General features: G+C 31.9%; 1 protein-coding gene across 18 annotated transcripts in view; it reads right to left on the bottom strand.

Annotated features, from left to right (window-relative positions):
- Window positions 1–20,133, bottom strand: part of LOC111621974 (RNA-binding protein 39-like) — a 148,204-nt gene that overhangs the window by 118,248 nt on the left and 9,823 nt on the right. For 12 of the 18 annotated variants that reach the window (XM_023364238.1, XM_023364251.1, XM_023364241.1 and 9 more), the window contains one exon: window positions 3,016–3,102. The exons of 5 other annotated variants lie outside the window; for them this stretch is intronic. The gene's annotated coding sequence lies outside the window, so the exon portion shown is untranslated. Of the gene's footprint in view, window positions 1–3,015; window positions 3,103–14,953; window positions 15,171–20,133 lie in introns of those variants that run through there. One more of the 18 variants, XM_023364235.1, reaches the window with a different exon arrangement.

Below are 20,133 nucleotides of genomic sequence, written 5' to 3' on the forward strand. Positions count from 1 at the left end.
AATACAGTAGAGCCTCGATTATCCGACCCCCGATTAACCGCCACCTCGGTTAACCGACCGTCCTAGTCTGCAAATTTCAAATGTCCGCTAGTGATGTGGCGCTACAATATTTGGCTATGTCTCAGCTAGTTTAATATTATTTTTACGTGTTTTAGCTGGCAACACTCATTCGACCATGAAAGGGAGCCAGTATTTAAACGAGGCTTAATTTTCTAATTTTTAACGATACAATAGCGACAATTATTATTAAAAAAAATTTTTGTTAGGCTTAACATCGATGAAAATTCAACACGAAGTAGATTAATAGCGATATACTAATTACATGGGATATAATAATATACTACACTAATAATGGATTTTTTCATACTTTTCGGTTATCCGACTTTTCAATTATCCAACCAACCCCAGTCCCCAATTGGGTCGGATAATCGAGGCTCTACTGTAATTGTGTGTCTACAGTTGGTTGTAACTGTTATGTTAGTGTTAACATTTCTTAATATTCTCCAATGAAGTTTTCTTGAGTGACTGCTGTTGAGGCACTGTCAATGCATGTCTGATCTACTGTGTGATATGGTGCTTGTGTGTTGATGTATCTGCTGTACAACTTGTTGCTTGATATGTTCAAGCATTGTTTATAGAATAAGACTGTTATGTTAATTGTTCTTTTCAGATCAACAACCCTTTTCTCTGTAACAGTGAGATGTATTTTTTTGTATGGATTTACCTGTAAGCTATCATGTCTGTTTTGAGTTTTATGCTGGTGTAATAGATACCAGTGATGAGCCAATTAATCAGCAGCATCGGAAAAAAATTGGACATTTTCCAGGAATCAAAATCGAGAAAATCTTTTCACAATCTCCAATTTTTAAAAACCATTCTTTTACATTTTTTAAGAAAATTAATTTTTGTTTCAGTTGAATATTAAAACTTTTTAAAATTACAATATTAACACTTAAATATTAGTTTATTGGAAACTTTCATGTCAATAAAACAGAAAGTATGCAATGGCCCATACACAAGGTGATGTCTGTCACAGTGGACTTTTCTTTCGTGTAGTCAGAGCGATGAGAGATTGCACTCAGTTCTGTTTTCATTTTAGGGAAAATAGGATGACTTTAGGGTTGCCATTGGGTTGGCTTAACTGGCAATCTATTCTGTATTATCTATGTAAATATTAAAAGCAAAATGTTACATCACCACCTCACACAAATAACTTAAAATCAAATTAATTTTATAATTTATTTTTTAGTTTTGGTATAAAGGCCAGTTTTAGTTATTACTTTTTATAGTTTTTATTTATTTAATTTTGTCTGCATTTTTTTGAATCCTTAATTACCAATTTTTTAAATTAATTGGAACTTTTTTCCTTCTGTGATATAATTATACAAACTGTTTTAAGTGTTGTTTTGTACAAAAGATAATTAAATTTAAATTTATTGTAATAACGTTTTACTAATCATTAATTTCATTAATTTTTGTTTCATAAATTTGCCTGCTTTAAAAAATTTTTAATTATAAGCAAGTTAACATTGATTGAACTATCAAGCTATCTAGTTTCAAATCCAGTGACAGTCAGCAAAAATATTTAAGTGCTGACAAAACAGTTTAAAATGTAAACAAAATTATATTTTAAATTGAAAAATATTATATAAAACAAATATTGAATTTTTTTTAATAAACATATTTCCACAAAATTGTGGAAATAAAATTGTAAAAATAATTATAAAAAGCAGAAATTAACACTTTCAGCAAGAGCCGCATTTGCCCATGGTGGGTCTAGACCAGTGTTCTGTCACAAGGTGAAAGGTGTAACGTGAACTTTTACATATTCTACTAATTTCAAGTTTTATTTATATATTTTTATCGCAGTTGTTGTGTTTCTTATGCTTTTATTTCATTCACTAATGAAATAAAATGATGTTAAAGCAATAAACACATATGTCGTCCCAGTACTTACTTATTCTTTTGGAGTTATACATTGGACTCACACAGATCTTGAGCAACTCCAAATGAAAACAAAAACAACNTTATTCTCTGTTATATTCTCAAGTAAACAATACATACAAGTACAGTACAGTATTTTCTGAGGAAACACTCGTACTTATTTTTTTAACTCCATTCCCGATAACCCAGCATTTTCACAAACTCGGCCACCCTTCGGACAACATTAGGCCGAGTTTACGAGGTTCTACTGTACTATTAAAAGGTTTAATAGCAAAATTTGTTGAAAGAAACTGATAGATCCATAATACAAATAGAGAAAACTATGAAATCTAGCAGTATGAAGTCAAACTATTTAACACAATAAAAATCTGATTGTGATAACCACTAATTAGTGTTGCAATGAATAGTATATTCAGCCTCAGGCCGAATACTGAATATTCGGCCAAACTAGTTGGCTTGATTAACGCACGTACGAAAATTGGCGCGCAAACCGCATTATGGCAAGGACCCTGCTCTCTATTGCTCGCTGTCACTATGCTTCGCCAATCGTGTTAATTCTTGACAGTTGTAGCGGACAGACATGAGCATCATGGCAGTATGTGATAAATGATGATATCAAATGTGGATAGCAATGAAATGACCTACACATGTAAATAACGGAAGAAGAACAGAGAAGGACCGCAAAGTGAAAATTAATATGAAATTGAGTTGATAACATAATCGAACAAGTCAAGGCAGCTTATTGGCGTGAAATTTGTGGGCGTCAATGCCAAACAATTGTTGTCATAGACTTCGGAAAGCTAAATGCTTGTAATGAAATGTATTCTAAAAATGTAAATTCAGACATTGTTGAAAAGACTGATTTCAGTCAACACATACTGATTGTTGTTTTCAAACGAATGCAAATAACTGTCAAGTACATTATGGTTCTTTTGCATGTAATCAACAAAGCATTACATACATATAGCCCGTACTGTTACAAAAAGAGTCAAAATTCAAGTAATAAGTTAATATTTCAGATAACTCCTCTTCCACTAAGGTGTGCTATATGCCAACTGACTCATGCTATACCTCATTCCTGTGAATGGTTGGTAAACTAGTTGAAAGAGTGGTGTGCCGTCATTGGAAGCGATGGATGCACCGTTTCCCTTGTATTTTCTAAAAAATAAATACATATTAATTTTAATTATATGAAAATAATCGCACATTATTTTATTATAACCGCATTATGTATCTTATTACAAATTTCTATACTACACATGAAAAAAAAAAAATCGCTATTGTATATTCAAATATTAGTGGCGGAGTGGAAGCGCTGTATTGTCAGCATCCAAAAAGCCAGATTTGCGCATGTGCTTTACAGAGCACCACCCTCACCCAGTTTAGCCGGTGGAAGCCTTGGACCTTGGGTGGATGCTACACATATACTGCATCCAATTCTATCCAGGACCGGTTCTGGGCTGTTATTCGCCTGCCTGCTAGATATTTGGATGCCCTCGCCCGATTACGTGAATCACGAGTAGATTTATAACTTAACCCAACCGATAAGAATTTACTGGCATGTTTTTATAATAGTTCTGTATAGTTGACAGTTTAAAAAAATCCATTAAAATATTTGATATTTTTATTTCGCTCTCTTATTTTATATTAATCACGAATTTCACTGTTAAACCAGTGATATTACGATTTCGTGTGTTCCATTTTTAAGGGGATGTAGAAAAAAACGTGTACAATTCTTGTATAATGTAAAAAAGTTAACTGTTACTTTGACAGCATCATTTACGACTAAATTTAATGAATGAGAGAGATGCACGAGGTACAGAAAAAGCTCTAGAATTTATTTTCCTTACATTTGCGATTTATATATTCGTTTGTCATAAAAATTAGTCTTTCCACTTTTTTCCCGAGACTACAAATATTCGAGTACAAAGTAACTGGTTTCGACTTATTTCTACTTTAGTAGTAGTTAAATAATTAAGCGATTAGGGAATTGGGGACATAAACAAAACCTGATGTAAGAGCCAAAATTTTACTTAAACAAAAGCTTAACCGAACCATCTCTAGCCAAGTACAGTGGAGACTGATTTCTTCGTATTATTAATGTAATAAGGACAGAAATTTTTCCAGTTCGATGAGAGTGACTGAAAAGTTGTAAATTTTGGAAATTTCTGAGGACACTTGGTCCTAAAACGAATTAGTTAGAAAACAAATGACTTTTAAGTTTAATTAACATATTTAGATTTTTTACAGCTATGGTGAGAAATGTTTAAAATTTACAACAACCCTTGTCGTGTCCTTTGAGCTATACTAGTGATGCGACAAAAGAGGCATTTGACATTGACCGATATCGGCACCCTTGGGATTTGGCAGCCCGCGTGCATACATGCACTGCAGGACAGTCTCTGATTCCATCCATTAGCCACTCATAGAGAGCTGTTTGACTAAGTGCATTGTTTTAAGATTTAAAAAGTAAATATTCTATGTTATTTTTATGTACATTTCTTTACAAAGCTATATTTAATTATAATTTTCTTTAAAAGTATATTCGTATAATTGAAGAATATTTTGTACAAGGTATGTACCGGTACATCTATCACACTTTATTTCAACAAGTAAGTTTTTATAATTTTATTTTTAATTATAGCCCTTATATCGTGGCTAGCGATTCGGAATGTAATTGTGATATTAAAAATGCATTTAGAGAAGTCTACGGTTTTTACTGGCTTATCGAATAAACGATATGAATGGACCCTAGACCATCACTGACGTGCAATTGACTGATTGCCCTTGGATGTCGGCTTCTTACAGAAACACAGCTTCCCTATCATCAAATGTCACAGCACGCCACTGGTCCAAAGCCTAAGGGGAAACTCCTTCCTAGGTTGGTTGGACTGTACACATGAAAGACAAATGTATTATTGAGCATATATGTCAAAAGATCAAAGAATGTGACTGTCATGACATTCAGTGCTTCCAGGAAAAATTTTATGGATTGGGAAAATGTTGATGTGGCTAAAGAAGGTATTGAAATCAGCTGTCATACTGCTCTATCATCATCTACACACCTGAACCAAAATATGGGATATGCAATTGAGGAACCTATGAAAAAAATCATTTCTAATTGTCTCATAGCTACTTTGGCTAAGACTGCTGAGAAAACTCAGGCTACATGATTTAATTTGAATTTTCTAAACTACTTATGAATAAATCAATAAGTAATATACTAAGTTATTATTTTATTTTGTGTGGTAATGTGTAATAATTTTTGAGGAAATTCTGGGTTCTGAAAATATTTATCATCTCTGGTTTTGTTTCTTTCTTGTCTACCCATAAGTGTTCTTCATTTAGGTACCATTTTATTCAAAATAAATGTCAGTTCTAACTAAAATTTAATTTACAATAAACTTTCCATTAATAACAAAATAAAAATAATTGGAAATTGATGAAAAAATGTCAGTTATGTTTCACAAGAAATATTTAAATATTTTTAAGGCAAAAGACAGAATTTTGTTATTGCTGCACAAATTACAATTTTAGATATTGTTTATAGAACAAAATAAATTGAATTGTTTAATTCTCAATGATTTTCTTGAATCTGATTGTAATCTTGAAGAAAATATTTTCAATGAGCTTACAGGTTATTTTTTCAATTTGTACACAGTAATTAATGAATGCTTTCCTTCCAGGACAAAAATACTTTCTGGATTTCAATCTTCTAAGTGTAAAAGAAAAACTATTTGGGTTTTCTATTGTGATATTGATTAGGGTTACTTAGTCTAGCAGTGATCAATAAACTTTTAAAAAAGGTGAAGGAGTTTCTTTTATTACATACTGGAATGACTTAAGAATATCCAGAAGGGCAGTTTTTGTTATGTGAAGCTGGATTTTTAAATTCAGGGCTAAATTTTTTGGGATTCCTGCAATCTACCTGTTTTCAAGAAATGTCTCTTTCCAGTTTGAACCAAAGTTTTGATAATTACAGTAACTTGTGAATTGGTTATTCCTGATACTGGTCTATAGACTAAAAACATTCAAATCTAAAAATTATAATACTGTTTATACTGTTTTTATAATAGTTGAATTGGTTAATTACTGATGAGCAGGAAGCTGAGCCAAATGTGCTTTGAAACTCTAGCATATCTGTTGTTGACAGCAGAAGATTGAAGACAACTTGTTCATGGCAGTGGAGACAAAGTGGCAGATGGTATGTGTATTATGTGCAGCTGGTGTTAAAGGCGACAATGCAAACAAAACAAATGGGGAGAATAGAGAATGAAGAAAGGAATGATTGGGAAAATAACAGGCAACATAATAGGTTTGGGTAACAATGCTTGTAGGTTAGGGGTGTCAGGCCCACTGAATTCCTAAAGTAGTGATGGTGAACCTGTGAGACCCATGTTACAATTTCAGGGCATGAGTGATCTTATAATAAACCAATGTCATCTTCATATCCACTTCACCCGCTATCTTCTACTTTGTTTTTATGCAAAGGAATGGTGTTTTTAAATGATAGTACTTTTTACTTAGTTCTTCAGCTATATTTAAAATAGTAATGTCATTACTGAACTAAAAACAATCAATATTTTATATCCACAAATCTAAAAATGATAGTCAATGACAAGACTTATGCTTATCTCATGTCTTGCCTGTGCTCTTTTATTTCTTTTTTAATAAAACAAAGAATTAAAATTCCACAGGCATTTTGTGAGCTTAAATCAGCTTGATCAATCTCTATTCTAAAGCTGCACTGTTGTTCTCACTTGCTGCCATGATGATAACTATTTTCAAATGTGCCACCATATGATGTGGCACAAAGGCATTTGCCTATTGAATGCATGTTTGCTATTGGCATGAATATAACAAACTTTGTTTCAAAGTTAGGTGCAGTTGTAGTTGTAGGTGTGCAGGTTTTGGAGGAGTTTACTAGTTATCAGGAATTGTTATTGTGGTTGTCTGTACAACTATAAATTGCAAGGTGTGACTATGGCTTTAATGGCCACTAATCATAAGCCTTGGCTATAAAAATTATCATCAAATAAATAATAGCAGATTTCCCATTAAATGAAATTTGTTTCTATTATAATCACATTATTATTTTCACTTAGTTTATTGATATTTTTTTCATATAGCTTTAAAAGTTAAATAAAACTTTTTTTATTTTTAATTACTCAAAATTTAAATAATTTGACCTGCAATTTGAAGTTGTTAAATTTTGAATTTAGTTTTACATTGCCTTCTGAAAAGGGTTGCCTAATGTCATATAGTCCACTCAATGGATTAGAGAACCACTGTTGGTAGAGTGCCAAGAAGAGTCAATTTTTATCATTAGTGGTAGTGATGTAACGAATATTTGGTTACTATTCGGTATTCGGCCTATGTTTCGCTATTCAGCCAAATAACGAATACCTAAAAACGGGAGTAAGAAATAACAAAAACACAGTAAATTAATCATTTTGTTATTTAGATTTAATGTTATTGGGTTGGTGTTGTTTGTTTATATTTATTTATAACTTATAACTTGCCCAAAATAAATAAAAAAATAATATTAGTCACTTGTATTCACAATTTATAATTACATAGATCAGCTCACGTACACACTTATTCGTTCAAGAATTGTCGCACATCTGAGGGTCTGACCCTGCCTATCCTTCTTTTTAAGCACTCATCTTTGCTCTTCCCTTTCTCTTTCCTCTATTGCTTTAGTCCACATACCCTACACTATCTAAATACACACACTCCTACTGTATGTGTGTATTTAGATAGTGTAGTTTCCCCTCACTCTTTAATGTGTATTTTGGGTATTTCTAGTATCTCTATGGGATCTAAACCTCTATATTGAGTGATTGTTCCTTGAAATAAATTTGCATGTTATAGTAGAGCCTCGATTATCCGACCCCCGATTAACCGCCACCTCGGTTAACCGACCGTCCTAGTCTGCAAATTTCAAATGTCCGCTAGTGATGTGGCGCTACAATATTTGGCTATGTCTCAGCTAGTTTAATATTATTTTTACGTGTTTTAGCTGGCAACACTCATTCGACCATGAAAGGGAGCCAGTATTTAAACGAGGCTTAATTTTCTAATTTTTAACGATACAATAGCGACAATTATTATTAAAAAAAATTTTTGTTAGGCTTAACATCGATGAAAATTCAACACGAAGTAGATTAATAGCGATATACTAATTACATGGGATATAATAATATACTACACTAATAATGGATTTTTTCATACTTTTCGGTTATCCGACTTTTCAATTATCCAACCAACCCCAGTCCCCAATTGGGTCGGATAATCGAGGCTCTACTGTAATTGTGTGTCTACAGTTGGTTGTAACTGTTATGTTAGTGTTAACATTTCTTAATATTCTCCAATGAAGTTTTCTTGAGTGACTGCTGTTGAGGCACTGTCAATGCATGTCTGATCTACTGTGTGATATGGTGCTTGTGTGTTGATGTATCTGCTGTACAACTTGTTGCTTGATATGTTCAAGCATTGTTTATAGAATAAGACTGTTATGTTAATTGTTCTTTTCAGATCAACAACCCTTTTCTCTGTAACAGTGAGATGTATTTTTTTGTATGGATTTACCTGTAAGCTATCATGTCTGTTTTGAGTTTTATGCTGGTGTAATAGATACCAGTGATGAGCCAATTAATCAGCAGCATCGGAAAAAAATTGGACATTTTCCAGGAATCAAAATCGAGAAAATCTTTTCACAATCTCCAATTTTTAAAAACCATTCTTTTACATTTTTTAAGAAAATTAATTTTTGTTTCAGTTGAATATTAAAACTTTTTAAAATTACAATATTAACACTTAAATATTAGTTTATTGGAAACTTTCATGTCAATAAAACAGAAAGTATGCAATGGCCCATACACAAGGTGATGTCTGTCACAGTGGACTTTTCTTTCGTGTAGTCAGAGCGATGAGAGATTGCACTCAGTTCTGTTTTCATTTTAGGGAAAATAGGATGACTTTAGGGTTGCCATTGGGTTGGCTTAACTGGCAATCTATTCTGTATTATCTATGTAAATATTAAAAGCAAAATGTTACATCACCACCTCACACAAATAACTTAAAATCAAATTAATTTTATAATTTATTTTTTAGTTTTGGTATAAAGGCCAGTTTTAGTTATTACTTTTTATAGTTTTTATTTATTTAATTTTGTCTGCATTTTTTTGAATCCTTAATTACCAATTTTTTAAATTAATTGGAACTTTTTTCCTTCTGTGATATAATTATACAAACTGTTTTAAGTGTTGTTTTGTACAAAAGATAATTAAATTTAAATTTATTGTAATAACGTTTTACTAATCATTAATTTCATTAATTTTTGTTTCATAAATTTGCCTGCTTTAAAAAATTTTTAATTATAAGCAAGTTAACATTGATTGAACTATCAAGCTATCTAGTTTCAAATCCAGTGACAGTCAGCAAAAATATTTAAGTGCTGACAAAACAGTTTAAAATGTAAACAAAATTATATTTTAAATTGAAAAATATTATATAAAATTATTTTTAATATTTGGTATGTTTACTTATAATGATAAAACAACTTTCTCGTTATAATTATAAAAGTTTTTGTTGTGATTCACAGATGATGCTATAATATGTTAAATTTTCAAATGTGATTCATGCATTTCAGTAAAAATTACTCATTTGCACTAAGCTTAATGCCATTTTGAATTTCAAAAATTGATTTTTTAAGATGAATCAGTCTAGCCCAGAGGTGGGCAAACAAGAGTTCAGGGGAAGCCGAAATGTAGGTTTTGCAAAATGCATGGGAACTGCAGTTCTGTACTTTTTTATTCTGTACCGCAATTCTGTACCACGATTTTATTATATAATATAAATATTATATAAAACAATTATTGAATTTTTTAATAAACATATTTTCAGAAAATTGTGGAAATAAAATTGTAAAAATAATTATAAAAAGCAGAAATTAACACTTTCAGCAAGAGCCGCATTTGCCCATGGTGGGTCTAGACCAGTGTTCTGTCACAAGGTGAAAGGTGTAACGTGAACTTTTACATATTCTACTAATTTCAAGTTTTATTTATATATTTTTATCGCAGTTGTTGTGTTTCTTATGCTTTTATTTCATTCACTAATGAAATAAAATGATGTTAAAGCAATAAACACATATGTCGTCCCAGTACTTACTTATTCTTTTGGAGTTATACATTGGACTCACACAGATCTTGAGCAACTCCAAATGAAAACAAAAATAACACTTACTAAGCATAAACATCATCATCCTAAATCTGCCATAGAAAGATTAACCCTTCCATGTAAAGATGACAGATGTGGTCTGATTGATATAGTTAACCTTCACTAAAAGAGCACTGCGAGTTTTTTTCTACAAAAGCAAGAAACATCACAGTTACATAACGCAATAAGTCTAGCAGACTCAAATAAAATCACTATTAAACTTACATTTGCATCATATGGACAAGACAGAACATATAAAAAGCATAGACACTTAAGCAATCGTGGGTTCAAAAAAAACACTCTATGGCAGACATCCCTATGACCTAGCCCAGGATTTTGTTGACAAAACTGCATCAAATAGCTGGTTAGCTCGGGATGCCCCTTTCGGGAGATGGAAGGATTTATGATTGCCATACAGGATAAGGTCATAAATACTAAAAACTACACAAAACACATACTCAAAGATACAACACTCACAAATGACACTTGCAGAAAATGTCACATCATGCCAGAAACTATGCAACACATCACTTCTGGCTGCAAGCTCTTGGTACAGACATAATTTACCAGGGCTGTGGAGTCGGAGTCGTGGAGTTTTGATGTTGGAGTCGGAGTTGGTAGATTTTTACGCGACTTCCACAGCCCTGGCAGGGCTGTTGAGTCGGAGTCGGAGTCGGATGATAAGGAAAAGTCGGAGTTGGAGTCGGTAGATTTTTACGCGACTTCCACAGCCCTGGCAGGGCTGTTGAGTCGGAGTCGGAGTCGTGGAGTTTTGGTGCTTTAGCCGGAGTCGGAGGATATGGAAAAGTCGAAGTCGGTAGATTTTTACGCGACTCCACAGCCCTGTAATTTACACAGACATAATCAAGTAGCAAATATAATACACCAAGAGCTTGCAAAGAAACAAATTATTAGACATCCACAAACCATACTACAAATACATTCAACAGATGGTATTGGAAAACAACACGCACAAAATGTACTACGACAGAGCCATAATCACAGATAAAATAATTTACCACAACAGACCAGACATCACACTCATTGACAAACACAATAAAATCACATACATTATAGACATATCCGTTCCAAACACTCACAACGTACAAAACACATGCAGTGAAAAAATCAGCAAGTACAAGGAACTTGCCCAGGAAATAAGGCATCTGTGGAGGATGGATAGGGGTGCTTATTGTACTTGTCGTTCTCTCCTCTACAGGTGTCATACCACAAACGCTACACAAAGCCTGGGAACATTAGAATGGAAACATACATCACACTACAGAAGGCCTCTATATTGAATACATGTCATATTGTTAGGAAATTCCTGAATACACACACACAATGACACGCTTATTTAATTTTTGTCTTTTTTCTTTTTGAAGTTACTATGCCTTGACTCTGGTCCGGCATAGTACACAGCCATCGGTGTCCACCTAGTGTAACTCACAAAACTCAACATAATTGAGTTTTGTGAGTAATGCCATAAACCAATGCCAAAATTTTGTGGCTTATGGCATTACGAAATTCTATTAATAGTATCATATTCATATCATACGTTATTGAGGGCAATAACATTTTGGTGTGCCGTGTTGAGTCATGTCGAGTCATAGATGTGCCGCGAGTAGAAAACGGTTGCAGAACACTGGTCTAGACATTCGTGGCTTGAGTGAATAAATTCAAAAATCAGTTAACTCGTGATGTATTTGTTTGGCTCATTGAATCATTTGCCAAACTTCATTTAGTATTAAATACAATGAAGTTAAATCATTTACAAGACATGCCTGTTTCGAAAAATGTGGAAAAAGTGCATATTCTCATTTGCCTTTTCCTCCCGTCATCACAATGAAGCAGTTTCCAAAGATGGTGACCCTACATGACATGATGGGATAGTTCATTGAGTAAAAAGAATTAGCTGCAATTTCTTCAGCGGTAGTGTTGCAATATTAACTTTATCCAAAATAAAATTACGAATTTATTTTATAGTATACAATAAAAGCATGTATATCCACATATAAATGGAGAATTTTTGCATTTTTTCAAAAGATTGATTCTGGACTTCCTGATCATTTTCCATTCTTAAGTTTAATGTTTATCAATCAATGAATGTACTGTGCTCATAATGTAAATCATTAATTTTTATAAACTAAGATAAACTTTACAAAGTATTTAAAAGAATTGAAATTGAGAGAAATTTTGGTATCATCCCATCACTAGTAGATACAAATAATGAATTTATTCATTTGGTCATCTGTTTCCATGGTTTTCCAGCCTTAGTGGTCAATGGTTAGATTAAAACTAAAACACTTTGGCTGGGTTGGTGTGTGTTATCCATTTTCACCCAGATGATGTCCAAGCTGATATGCTATGAACATGTAACTATTGTTTATGTTTACTTCACAGAAGTGGGTCTGCTTATAAACCTAAAACCAAGTATAGTGGTACCTCGGTATATGTCTGCTTTAGAATACGTCCAATTCAGAATACATCCTGTTTGGACTAAACAAATTTTGCTCGGTATACGACTTAATTATACGCGCCATCTATGAACAAGTAGCACTATTGGTATACTAGACCAGACTAGACGTTCACAGTGCCATGGTTTATAACTTTGTTAAATTTCTTCTGATTTTAATTTGTAAGTAAAATTTTATTATTTTTATTAATCATGAATTGCAAAAAGGCAAATGAAAAGCAACAGAAAACTAAAAAAATGACTAGAATTACAATGGAACTGATAAAAGAGATTGTTGAGAAATATGAAGATGGCATGCGTGTTCGAGATTTTAACTGTTATATACAGTATTCTGAGAACGACGATATCGACAATTGTGAAAAATAAAGACATTATTAAATCTGCTAACATTGCAAAAGGGGTTAAATCAATTTCTAAACAGAGATCGAAGACATTAAATCATGTTGAGAAAATGCTTTTGCTTTGGATAACTGAAAAACAGTGTGCTGGAGACAGCGTATCAGAAACAATTATTTGCGAGAAAGCTAAAAAAATACAAGCTGATCTCACAAAAAATCAAGCAAGAACTAGCCAGGAAAGCGAGGTGTTTAATCTATTCGATGTTGAAATTTTTATTTGTTGCATGTGACACCATGTTGAATTTTCGTTGATGTTAAGCCTAAATTTTTTTTTAAATAATAGTGTTTACTGTTCGTAAAAAATTATTTTTTTATGTTTGACAAACAATATATATATTGAATAATATAAAAACGAAAAAAATTTTATTTTAAAAGTTCATTTTAATATAAAAATTGTGATGCAAAGCAACATCTAGTATCAAAAACGTTCCAATGTAAACACGGAAATATTTGGGATTGCCCACGCAGGTCAATGAGGTCAACACAAATATTTTCGGGATCAACGTAGGACAGGTTAAAGCCAGCCATTTTTTTTTATGTGAGAACAAATTAATCATTTTTACATTACTTCTTATAGGAAAGGTTGGTTTGGTATACGTCCTATTCGATATAAGTCCAAGCATAAGGAATGGATTAAGGTCGTATACCGAGGTTCCACTGTAATTATAAATCAGTCACCCCTAACATTAGGATTAGATGCTATTTAGCAGCTGCTCACTCTGAATCACAGTTTTTGGATCCTTCTTTGCTTCATTTCTCCTCATAGACCTTACTGTCATGGATGGCCCTACGAAGCTTAAGCTCCCACCAGTTCTATGGTTTACTGGAAATAACAATCAATCTCATCTTGATAAAGTGATGACTAGCAAGACTATTGTTATTGTTATTATAGCAACTGTATTAGCAAAAACAGCAGACAGATAGATAAAAGTTTAAGGAATCCTTGAAGAAATCAAGAGCCAAAAATGTTTGGAGACCTCATGCTATAGACAACTGAAAAATACGAACACTGAATTTGGCACCATTACCAACAGACTCATCACCCATAAGACTTGATAATACTGAGCCAGTGTCCATCTGACTGACTTTTCATGTCACTATTAGCTCACTGTTTATTTATCTAAATTACATACTGTAAATTACAATAACCAAGAATGATTTACATTACAGAACAGAGCATTTTCATCAGAGTTATAAACAGAACAGAGCAAGTTATAAACAAAAATGTATCTAAAGAAAACTTAAGTTCCATGAAATCTTTAAGGTCTCAAGGTCTGAGCTATGTTACACTTCTCTTCATAATGCTACATTAATTTTAAAAAAATTTTATAAAGGGTGCCCATGAATTTTTTTTTATGAATGTAGAGTTTTACATGTTGTTATATTACATTTGTAGTAAATAAATGTTTCTAGATTTAAGTGTTTTTCACAATGTGTAACAGAGAAGAATCAAGTATAACTTCAATATCTCCTAACTTCTAGTTTGACTACTCACAAGTAAACTTTTCAATTGCTCACCAGTATTAAATAATCAGCTTCTAACTTATACTAGAATGATAAAAACATGTTCCAACTTTCTCAAAGGGACATTGCTTTAATAGTCAATCTGCTGTATTTAACAGCAGAGTCCTGATTATCCAAGATTATGCAGACCCAAAAAGTAACTTAGATAATCAAAAGTTCAGATAACATATTGTTTAGTATATCATTAATTAAACTGAATTCTGGTACATTAATGTATACAATGTATTCTATTTTTAAATTAAACCTACTTATAGAACATAATGAGAAATTATACAATAGAACACTTAACTTTATTTACAGCTGTTATTTATTAAAGCATATGCAAACCTATGATTACAATTAAAATTTTTTAATGATTTTTAAAATTGTTATTGTCATGAGAAATCACCAGAGTAAATTCTTTTCAAAACTTCGAGTTCCTTTTGAATACTGTGCATCATCTGGCCAAGATTCATGAAACAAACTGTACTGTATTAAACTCTTGTCTTTACTGACAAAGTACTCTTCCACATTTCATCTTGGATACTGCAGAATCAGTAACAGGGTCTTGGTTAATCAGGACTCTACTGTAATTGTTTTATTTCATTCCAGCCAGAAGAGCAAAACTGGAATCAAAATCAAATATTAATAAATTGCACTTACTCCATCTTTCAATGACATCTAAAATGATAAAATTCATGTATCTTTATTTTCCAATTCTCAATAGTGTGCTTATCTTTAAAATTTATTATTTTATAAAAAGTTATTACTGATTTTGCATTCATGCATTATACTTTCAAACACTATTAATAAACAAATTTAAATTATTATTCTTGAGTAAACTAATTTACATACTAAAGTAAAATACATTGATAAAAAAAAAAAGGACAATTCTGATATGTAAAATTCCATAAGAATAAATAATAATAATATAATCCATTTTACTCTTTGCTCCATTAGGAATAAAGAATAATATAATGGAATATACGTACAGTGAAACCTCTCTATAATGAACACTTGTGAGACCAAAGGAACTGTTATAAAAAGATGTTCTCTCAAGAACAGTTTTACAAAATGACCTTTAACCTATTTGATGTTGAAATTTTTATTTGTTGCCTGTGACGCCATGTTGAATTTTCGTGGATGTTAAGCCTAAAAATTTTTTCTTTTTAAATAATAATTGTGTTTACTGTATCGTTAAAATTTTTTTTGTTGCACAAACAAAATAAATATATTGAATAATAAGGAAACAAAAAAAAAAAATTATATTTTAAAAGTTTGTTTTAATATAAAAATTGTGATGCATAGCGACATCTAGCATCAAAAATGTTCCGATGTAAACACGAAAATATTCGAGATTGCCCACGCAGGTCAACACGAATATTTTCGGGAACAATGTAGGACAGGTTAAATGTAGTCTGCACTATTTTTTATTTACATATATAACACATATACTATGCAAAAAATAGTAATATGACACATTAAAATAAGTGATAAATCATTCTAAATGTCAATATAATTTTTTTAAAAATCCAAAATTTAGTTTAAAAAACAGTTGTGTTTTTTACAATAGAATCTACTGTAATAATCTGCTTCTTATAATTAAATGTTGTGCTAGCTTTGTACGCTGTCTTTTCTAGTGACAAAACTGCTTGAGTTTGTCACTAGATGTAGTCCATGACTTGTCTATATTATTCTATTAGTGGCTCTATAACAGATGCCATTTGGGACAAAGTCATCATCATTATCAACCTCTTTCTTGCATCTATAAAGTAACTAAACAATTGTTTTTGTACATTGGCTTGTGAAATAACTTGGGATGTCAGAGAATGTTGATGTAATGATTTGAAGTGATGGTAAAGCCTGCTGTTTTCATTAGATACTTGTCTCCACATCATTTGCAATAGCTACTGCAAAACTTTAATCATCCTAATTGCTGAAAGAAAATCCAACTTTTAAGATACAAATCTTATTCAAAGCATCAAAGTCATAACTGCACAAATAATTTTGTCAGTTCTATCAACAACTTATATGTACAGTACATACTACATCTGAAATTATAACAAAAGAGTAATATAACAGTCCACTTTCTATNTGGATGTCGGCTTCTTACAGAAACACAGCTTCCCTATCATCAAATGTCACAGCACGCCACTGGTCCAAAGCCTAAGGGGAAACTCCTTCCTAGGTTGGTTGGACTGTAACATGAAAGACAAATGTATTATTGAGCATATATGTCAAAAGATCAAAGAATGTGACTGTCATGACATTCAGTGCTTCCAGGAAAAATTTTATGGATTGGGAAAATGTTGATGTGGCTAAAGAAGGTATTGAAATCAGCTGTCATACTGCTCTATCATCATCTACACACCTGAACCAAAATATGGGATATGCAATTGAGGAACCTATGAAAAAATCATTTCTAATTGTCTCATAGCTACTTTGGCTAAGACTGCTGAGAAAACTCAGGCTACATGATTTAATTTGAATTTTCTAAACTACTTATGAATAAATCAATAAGTAATATACTAAGTTATTATTTTATTTTGTGTGGTAATGTGTAATAATTTTTGAGGAAATTCTGGGTTCTGAAAATATTCATCATCTCTGGTTTTGTTTCTTTCTTGTCTACCCATAAGTGTTCTTCATTTAGGTACCATTTTATTCAAAATAAATGTCAGTTCTAACTAAAATTTAATTTACAATAAACTTTCCATTAATAACAAAATAAAAATAATTGGAAATTGATGAAAAAATGTCAGTTATGTTTCACAAGAAATATTTAAATATTTTTAAGGCAAAAGACAGAATTTTGTTATTGCTGCACAAATTACAATTTTAGATATTGTTTATAGAACAAAATAAATTGAATTGTTTAATTCTCAATGATTTTCTTGAATCTGATTGTAATCTTGAAGAAAATATTTTCAATGAGCTTACAGGTTATTTTTTCAATTTGTACACAGTAATTAATGAATGCTTTCCTTCCAGGACAAAAATACTTTCTGGATTTCAATCTTCTAAGTGTAAAAGAAAAACTATTTGGGTTTTCTATTGTGATATTGATTAGGGTTACTTAGTCTAGCAGTGATCAATAAACTTTTAAAAAAGGTGAAGAAGTTTCTTTTATTACATACTGGAATGACTTAAGAATATCCAGAAGGGCAGTTTTTGTTATGTGAAGCTGGATTTTTAAATTCAGGGCTAAATTTTTTGGGATTCCTGCAATCTACCTGTTTTCAAGAAATGTCTCTTTCCAGTTTGAACCAAAGTTTTGATAATTACAGTAACTTGTGAATTGGTTATTCCTGATACTGGTCTATAGACTAAAAACATTCAAATCTAAAAATTATAATACTGTTTATACTGTTTTTATAATAGTTGAATTGGTTAATTACTGATGAGCAGGAAGCTGAGCCAAATGTGCTTTGAAACTCTAGCATATCTGTTGTTGACAGCAGAAGATTGAAGACAACTTGTTCATGGCAGTGGAGACAAAGTGGCAGATGGTATGTGTATTATGTGCAGCTGGTGTTAAAGGCGACAATGCAAACAAAACAAATGGGGAGAATAGAGAATGAAGAAAGGAATGATTGGGAAAATAACAGGCAACATAATAGGTTTGGGTAACAATGCTTGTAGGTTAGGGGTGTCAGGCCCACTGAATTCCTAAAGTAGTGATGGTGAACCTGTGAGACCCATGTTACAATTTCAGGGCATGAGTGATCTTATAATAAACCAATGTCATCTTCATATCCACTTCACCCGCTATCTTCTACTTTGTTTTTATGCAAAGGAATGGTGTTTTTAAATGATAGTACTTTTTACTTAGTTCTTCAGCTATATTTAAAATAGTAATGTCATTACTGAACTAAAAACAATCAATATTTTATATCCACAAATCTAAAAATGATAGTCAATGACAAGACTTATGCTTATCTCATGTCTTGCCTGTGCTCTTTTATTTCTTTTTTAATAAAACAAAGAATTAAAATTCCACAGGCATTTTGTGAGCTTAAATCAGCTTGATCAATCTCTATTCTAAAGCTGCACTGTTGTTCTCACTTGCTGCCATGATGATAACTATTTTCAAATGTGCCACCATATGATGTGGCACAAAGGCATTTGCCTATTGAATGCATGTTTGCTATTGGCATGAATATAACAAACTTTGTTTCAAAGTTAGGTGCAGTTGTAGTTGTAGGTGTGCAGGTTTTGGAGGAGTTTACTAGTTATCAGGAATTGTTATTGTGGTTGTCTGTACAACTATAAATTGCAAGGTGTGACTATGGCTTTAATGGCCACTAATCATAAGCCTTGGCTATAAAAATTATCATCAAATAAATAATAGCAGATTTCCCATTAAATGAAATTTGTTTCTATTATAATCACATTATTATTTTCACTTAGTTTATTGATATTTTTTTCATATAGCTTTAAAAGTTAAATAAAACTTTTTTTATTTTTAATTACTCAAAATTTAAATAATTTGACCTGCAATTTGAAGTTGTTAAATTTTGAATTTAGTTTTACATTGCCTTCTGAAAAGGGTTGCCTAATGTCATATAGTCCACTCAATGGATTAGAGAACCACTGTTGGTAGAGTGCCAAGAAGAGTCAATTTTTATCATTAGTGGTAGTGATGTAACGAATATTTGGTTACTATTCGGTATTCGGCCTATGTTTCGCTATTCAGCCAAATAACGAATACCTAAAAACAGGAGTAAGAAATAACAAAAACACAGTAAATTAATCATTTTGTTATTTAGATTTAATGTTATTGGGTTGGTGTTGTTTGTTTATATTTATTTATAACTTATAACTTGCCCAAAATAAATAAAAAAATAATATTAGTCACTTGTATTCACAATTTATAATTACATAGATCAGCTCACGTACACACTTATTCGTTCAAGAATTGTCGCACATCTGAGGGTCTGACCCTGCCTATCCTTCTTTTTAAGCACTCATCTTTGCTCTTCCCTTTCTCTTTCCTCTATTGCTTTAGTCCACATACCCTACACTATCTAAATACACACACTCCTACTGTATGTGTGTATTTAGATAGTGTAGTTTCCCCTCACTCTTTAATGTGTATTTTGGGTATTTCTAGTATCTCTATGGGATCTAAACCTCTATATTGAGTGATTGTTCCTTGAAATAAATTTGCATGTTATAGTAGAGCCTCGATTATCCGACCCCCGATTAACCGCCACCTCGGTTAACCGACCGTCCTAGTCTGCAAATTTCAAATGTCCGCTAGTGATGTGGCGCTACAATATTTGGCTATGTCTCAGCTAGTTTAATATTATTTTTACGTGTTTTAGCTGGCAACACTCATTCGACCATGAAAGGGAGCCAGTATTTAAACGAGGCTTAATTTTCTAATTTTTAACGATACAATAGCGACAATTATTATTAAAAAAAATTTTTGTTAGGCTTAACATCGATGAAAATTCAACACGAAGTAGATTAATAGCGATATACTAATTACATGGGATATAATAATATACTACACTAATAATGGATTTTTTCATACTTTTCGGTTATCCGACTTTTCAATTATCCGATTATCCGCAGTCCCCAATT

The sequence above is a fragment of the Centruroides sculpturatus genome, unplaced genomic scaffold (assembly GCF_000671375.1).
Source record: "Centruroides sculpturatus isolate CEXI.00-Female unplaced genomic scaffold, Cexi_2.0 scaffold82, whole genome shotgun sequence".
NCBI lineage: Eukaryota > Metazoa > Arthropoda > Arachnida > Scorpiones > Buthidae > Centruroides > Centruroides sculpturatus.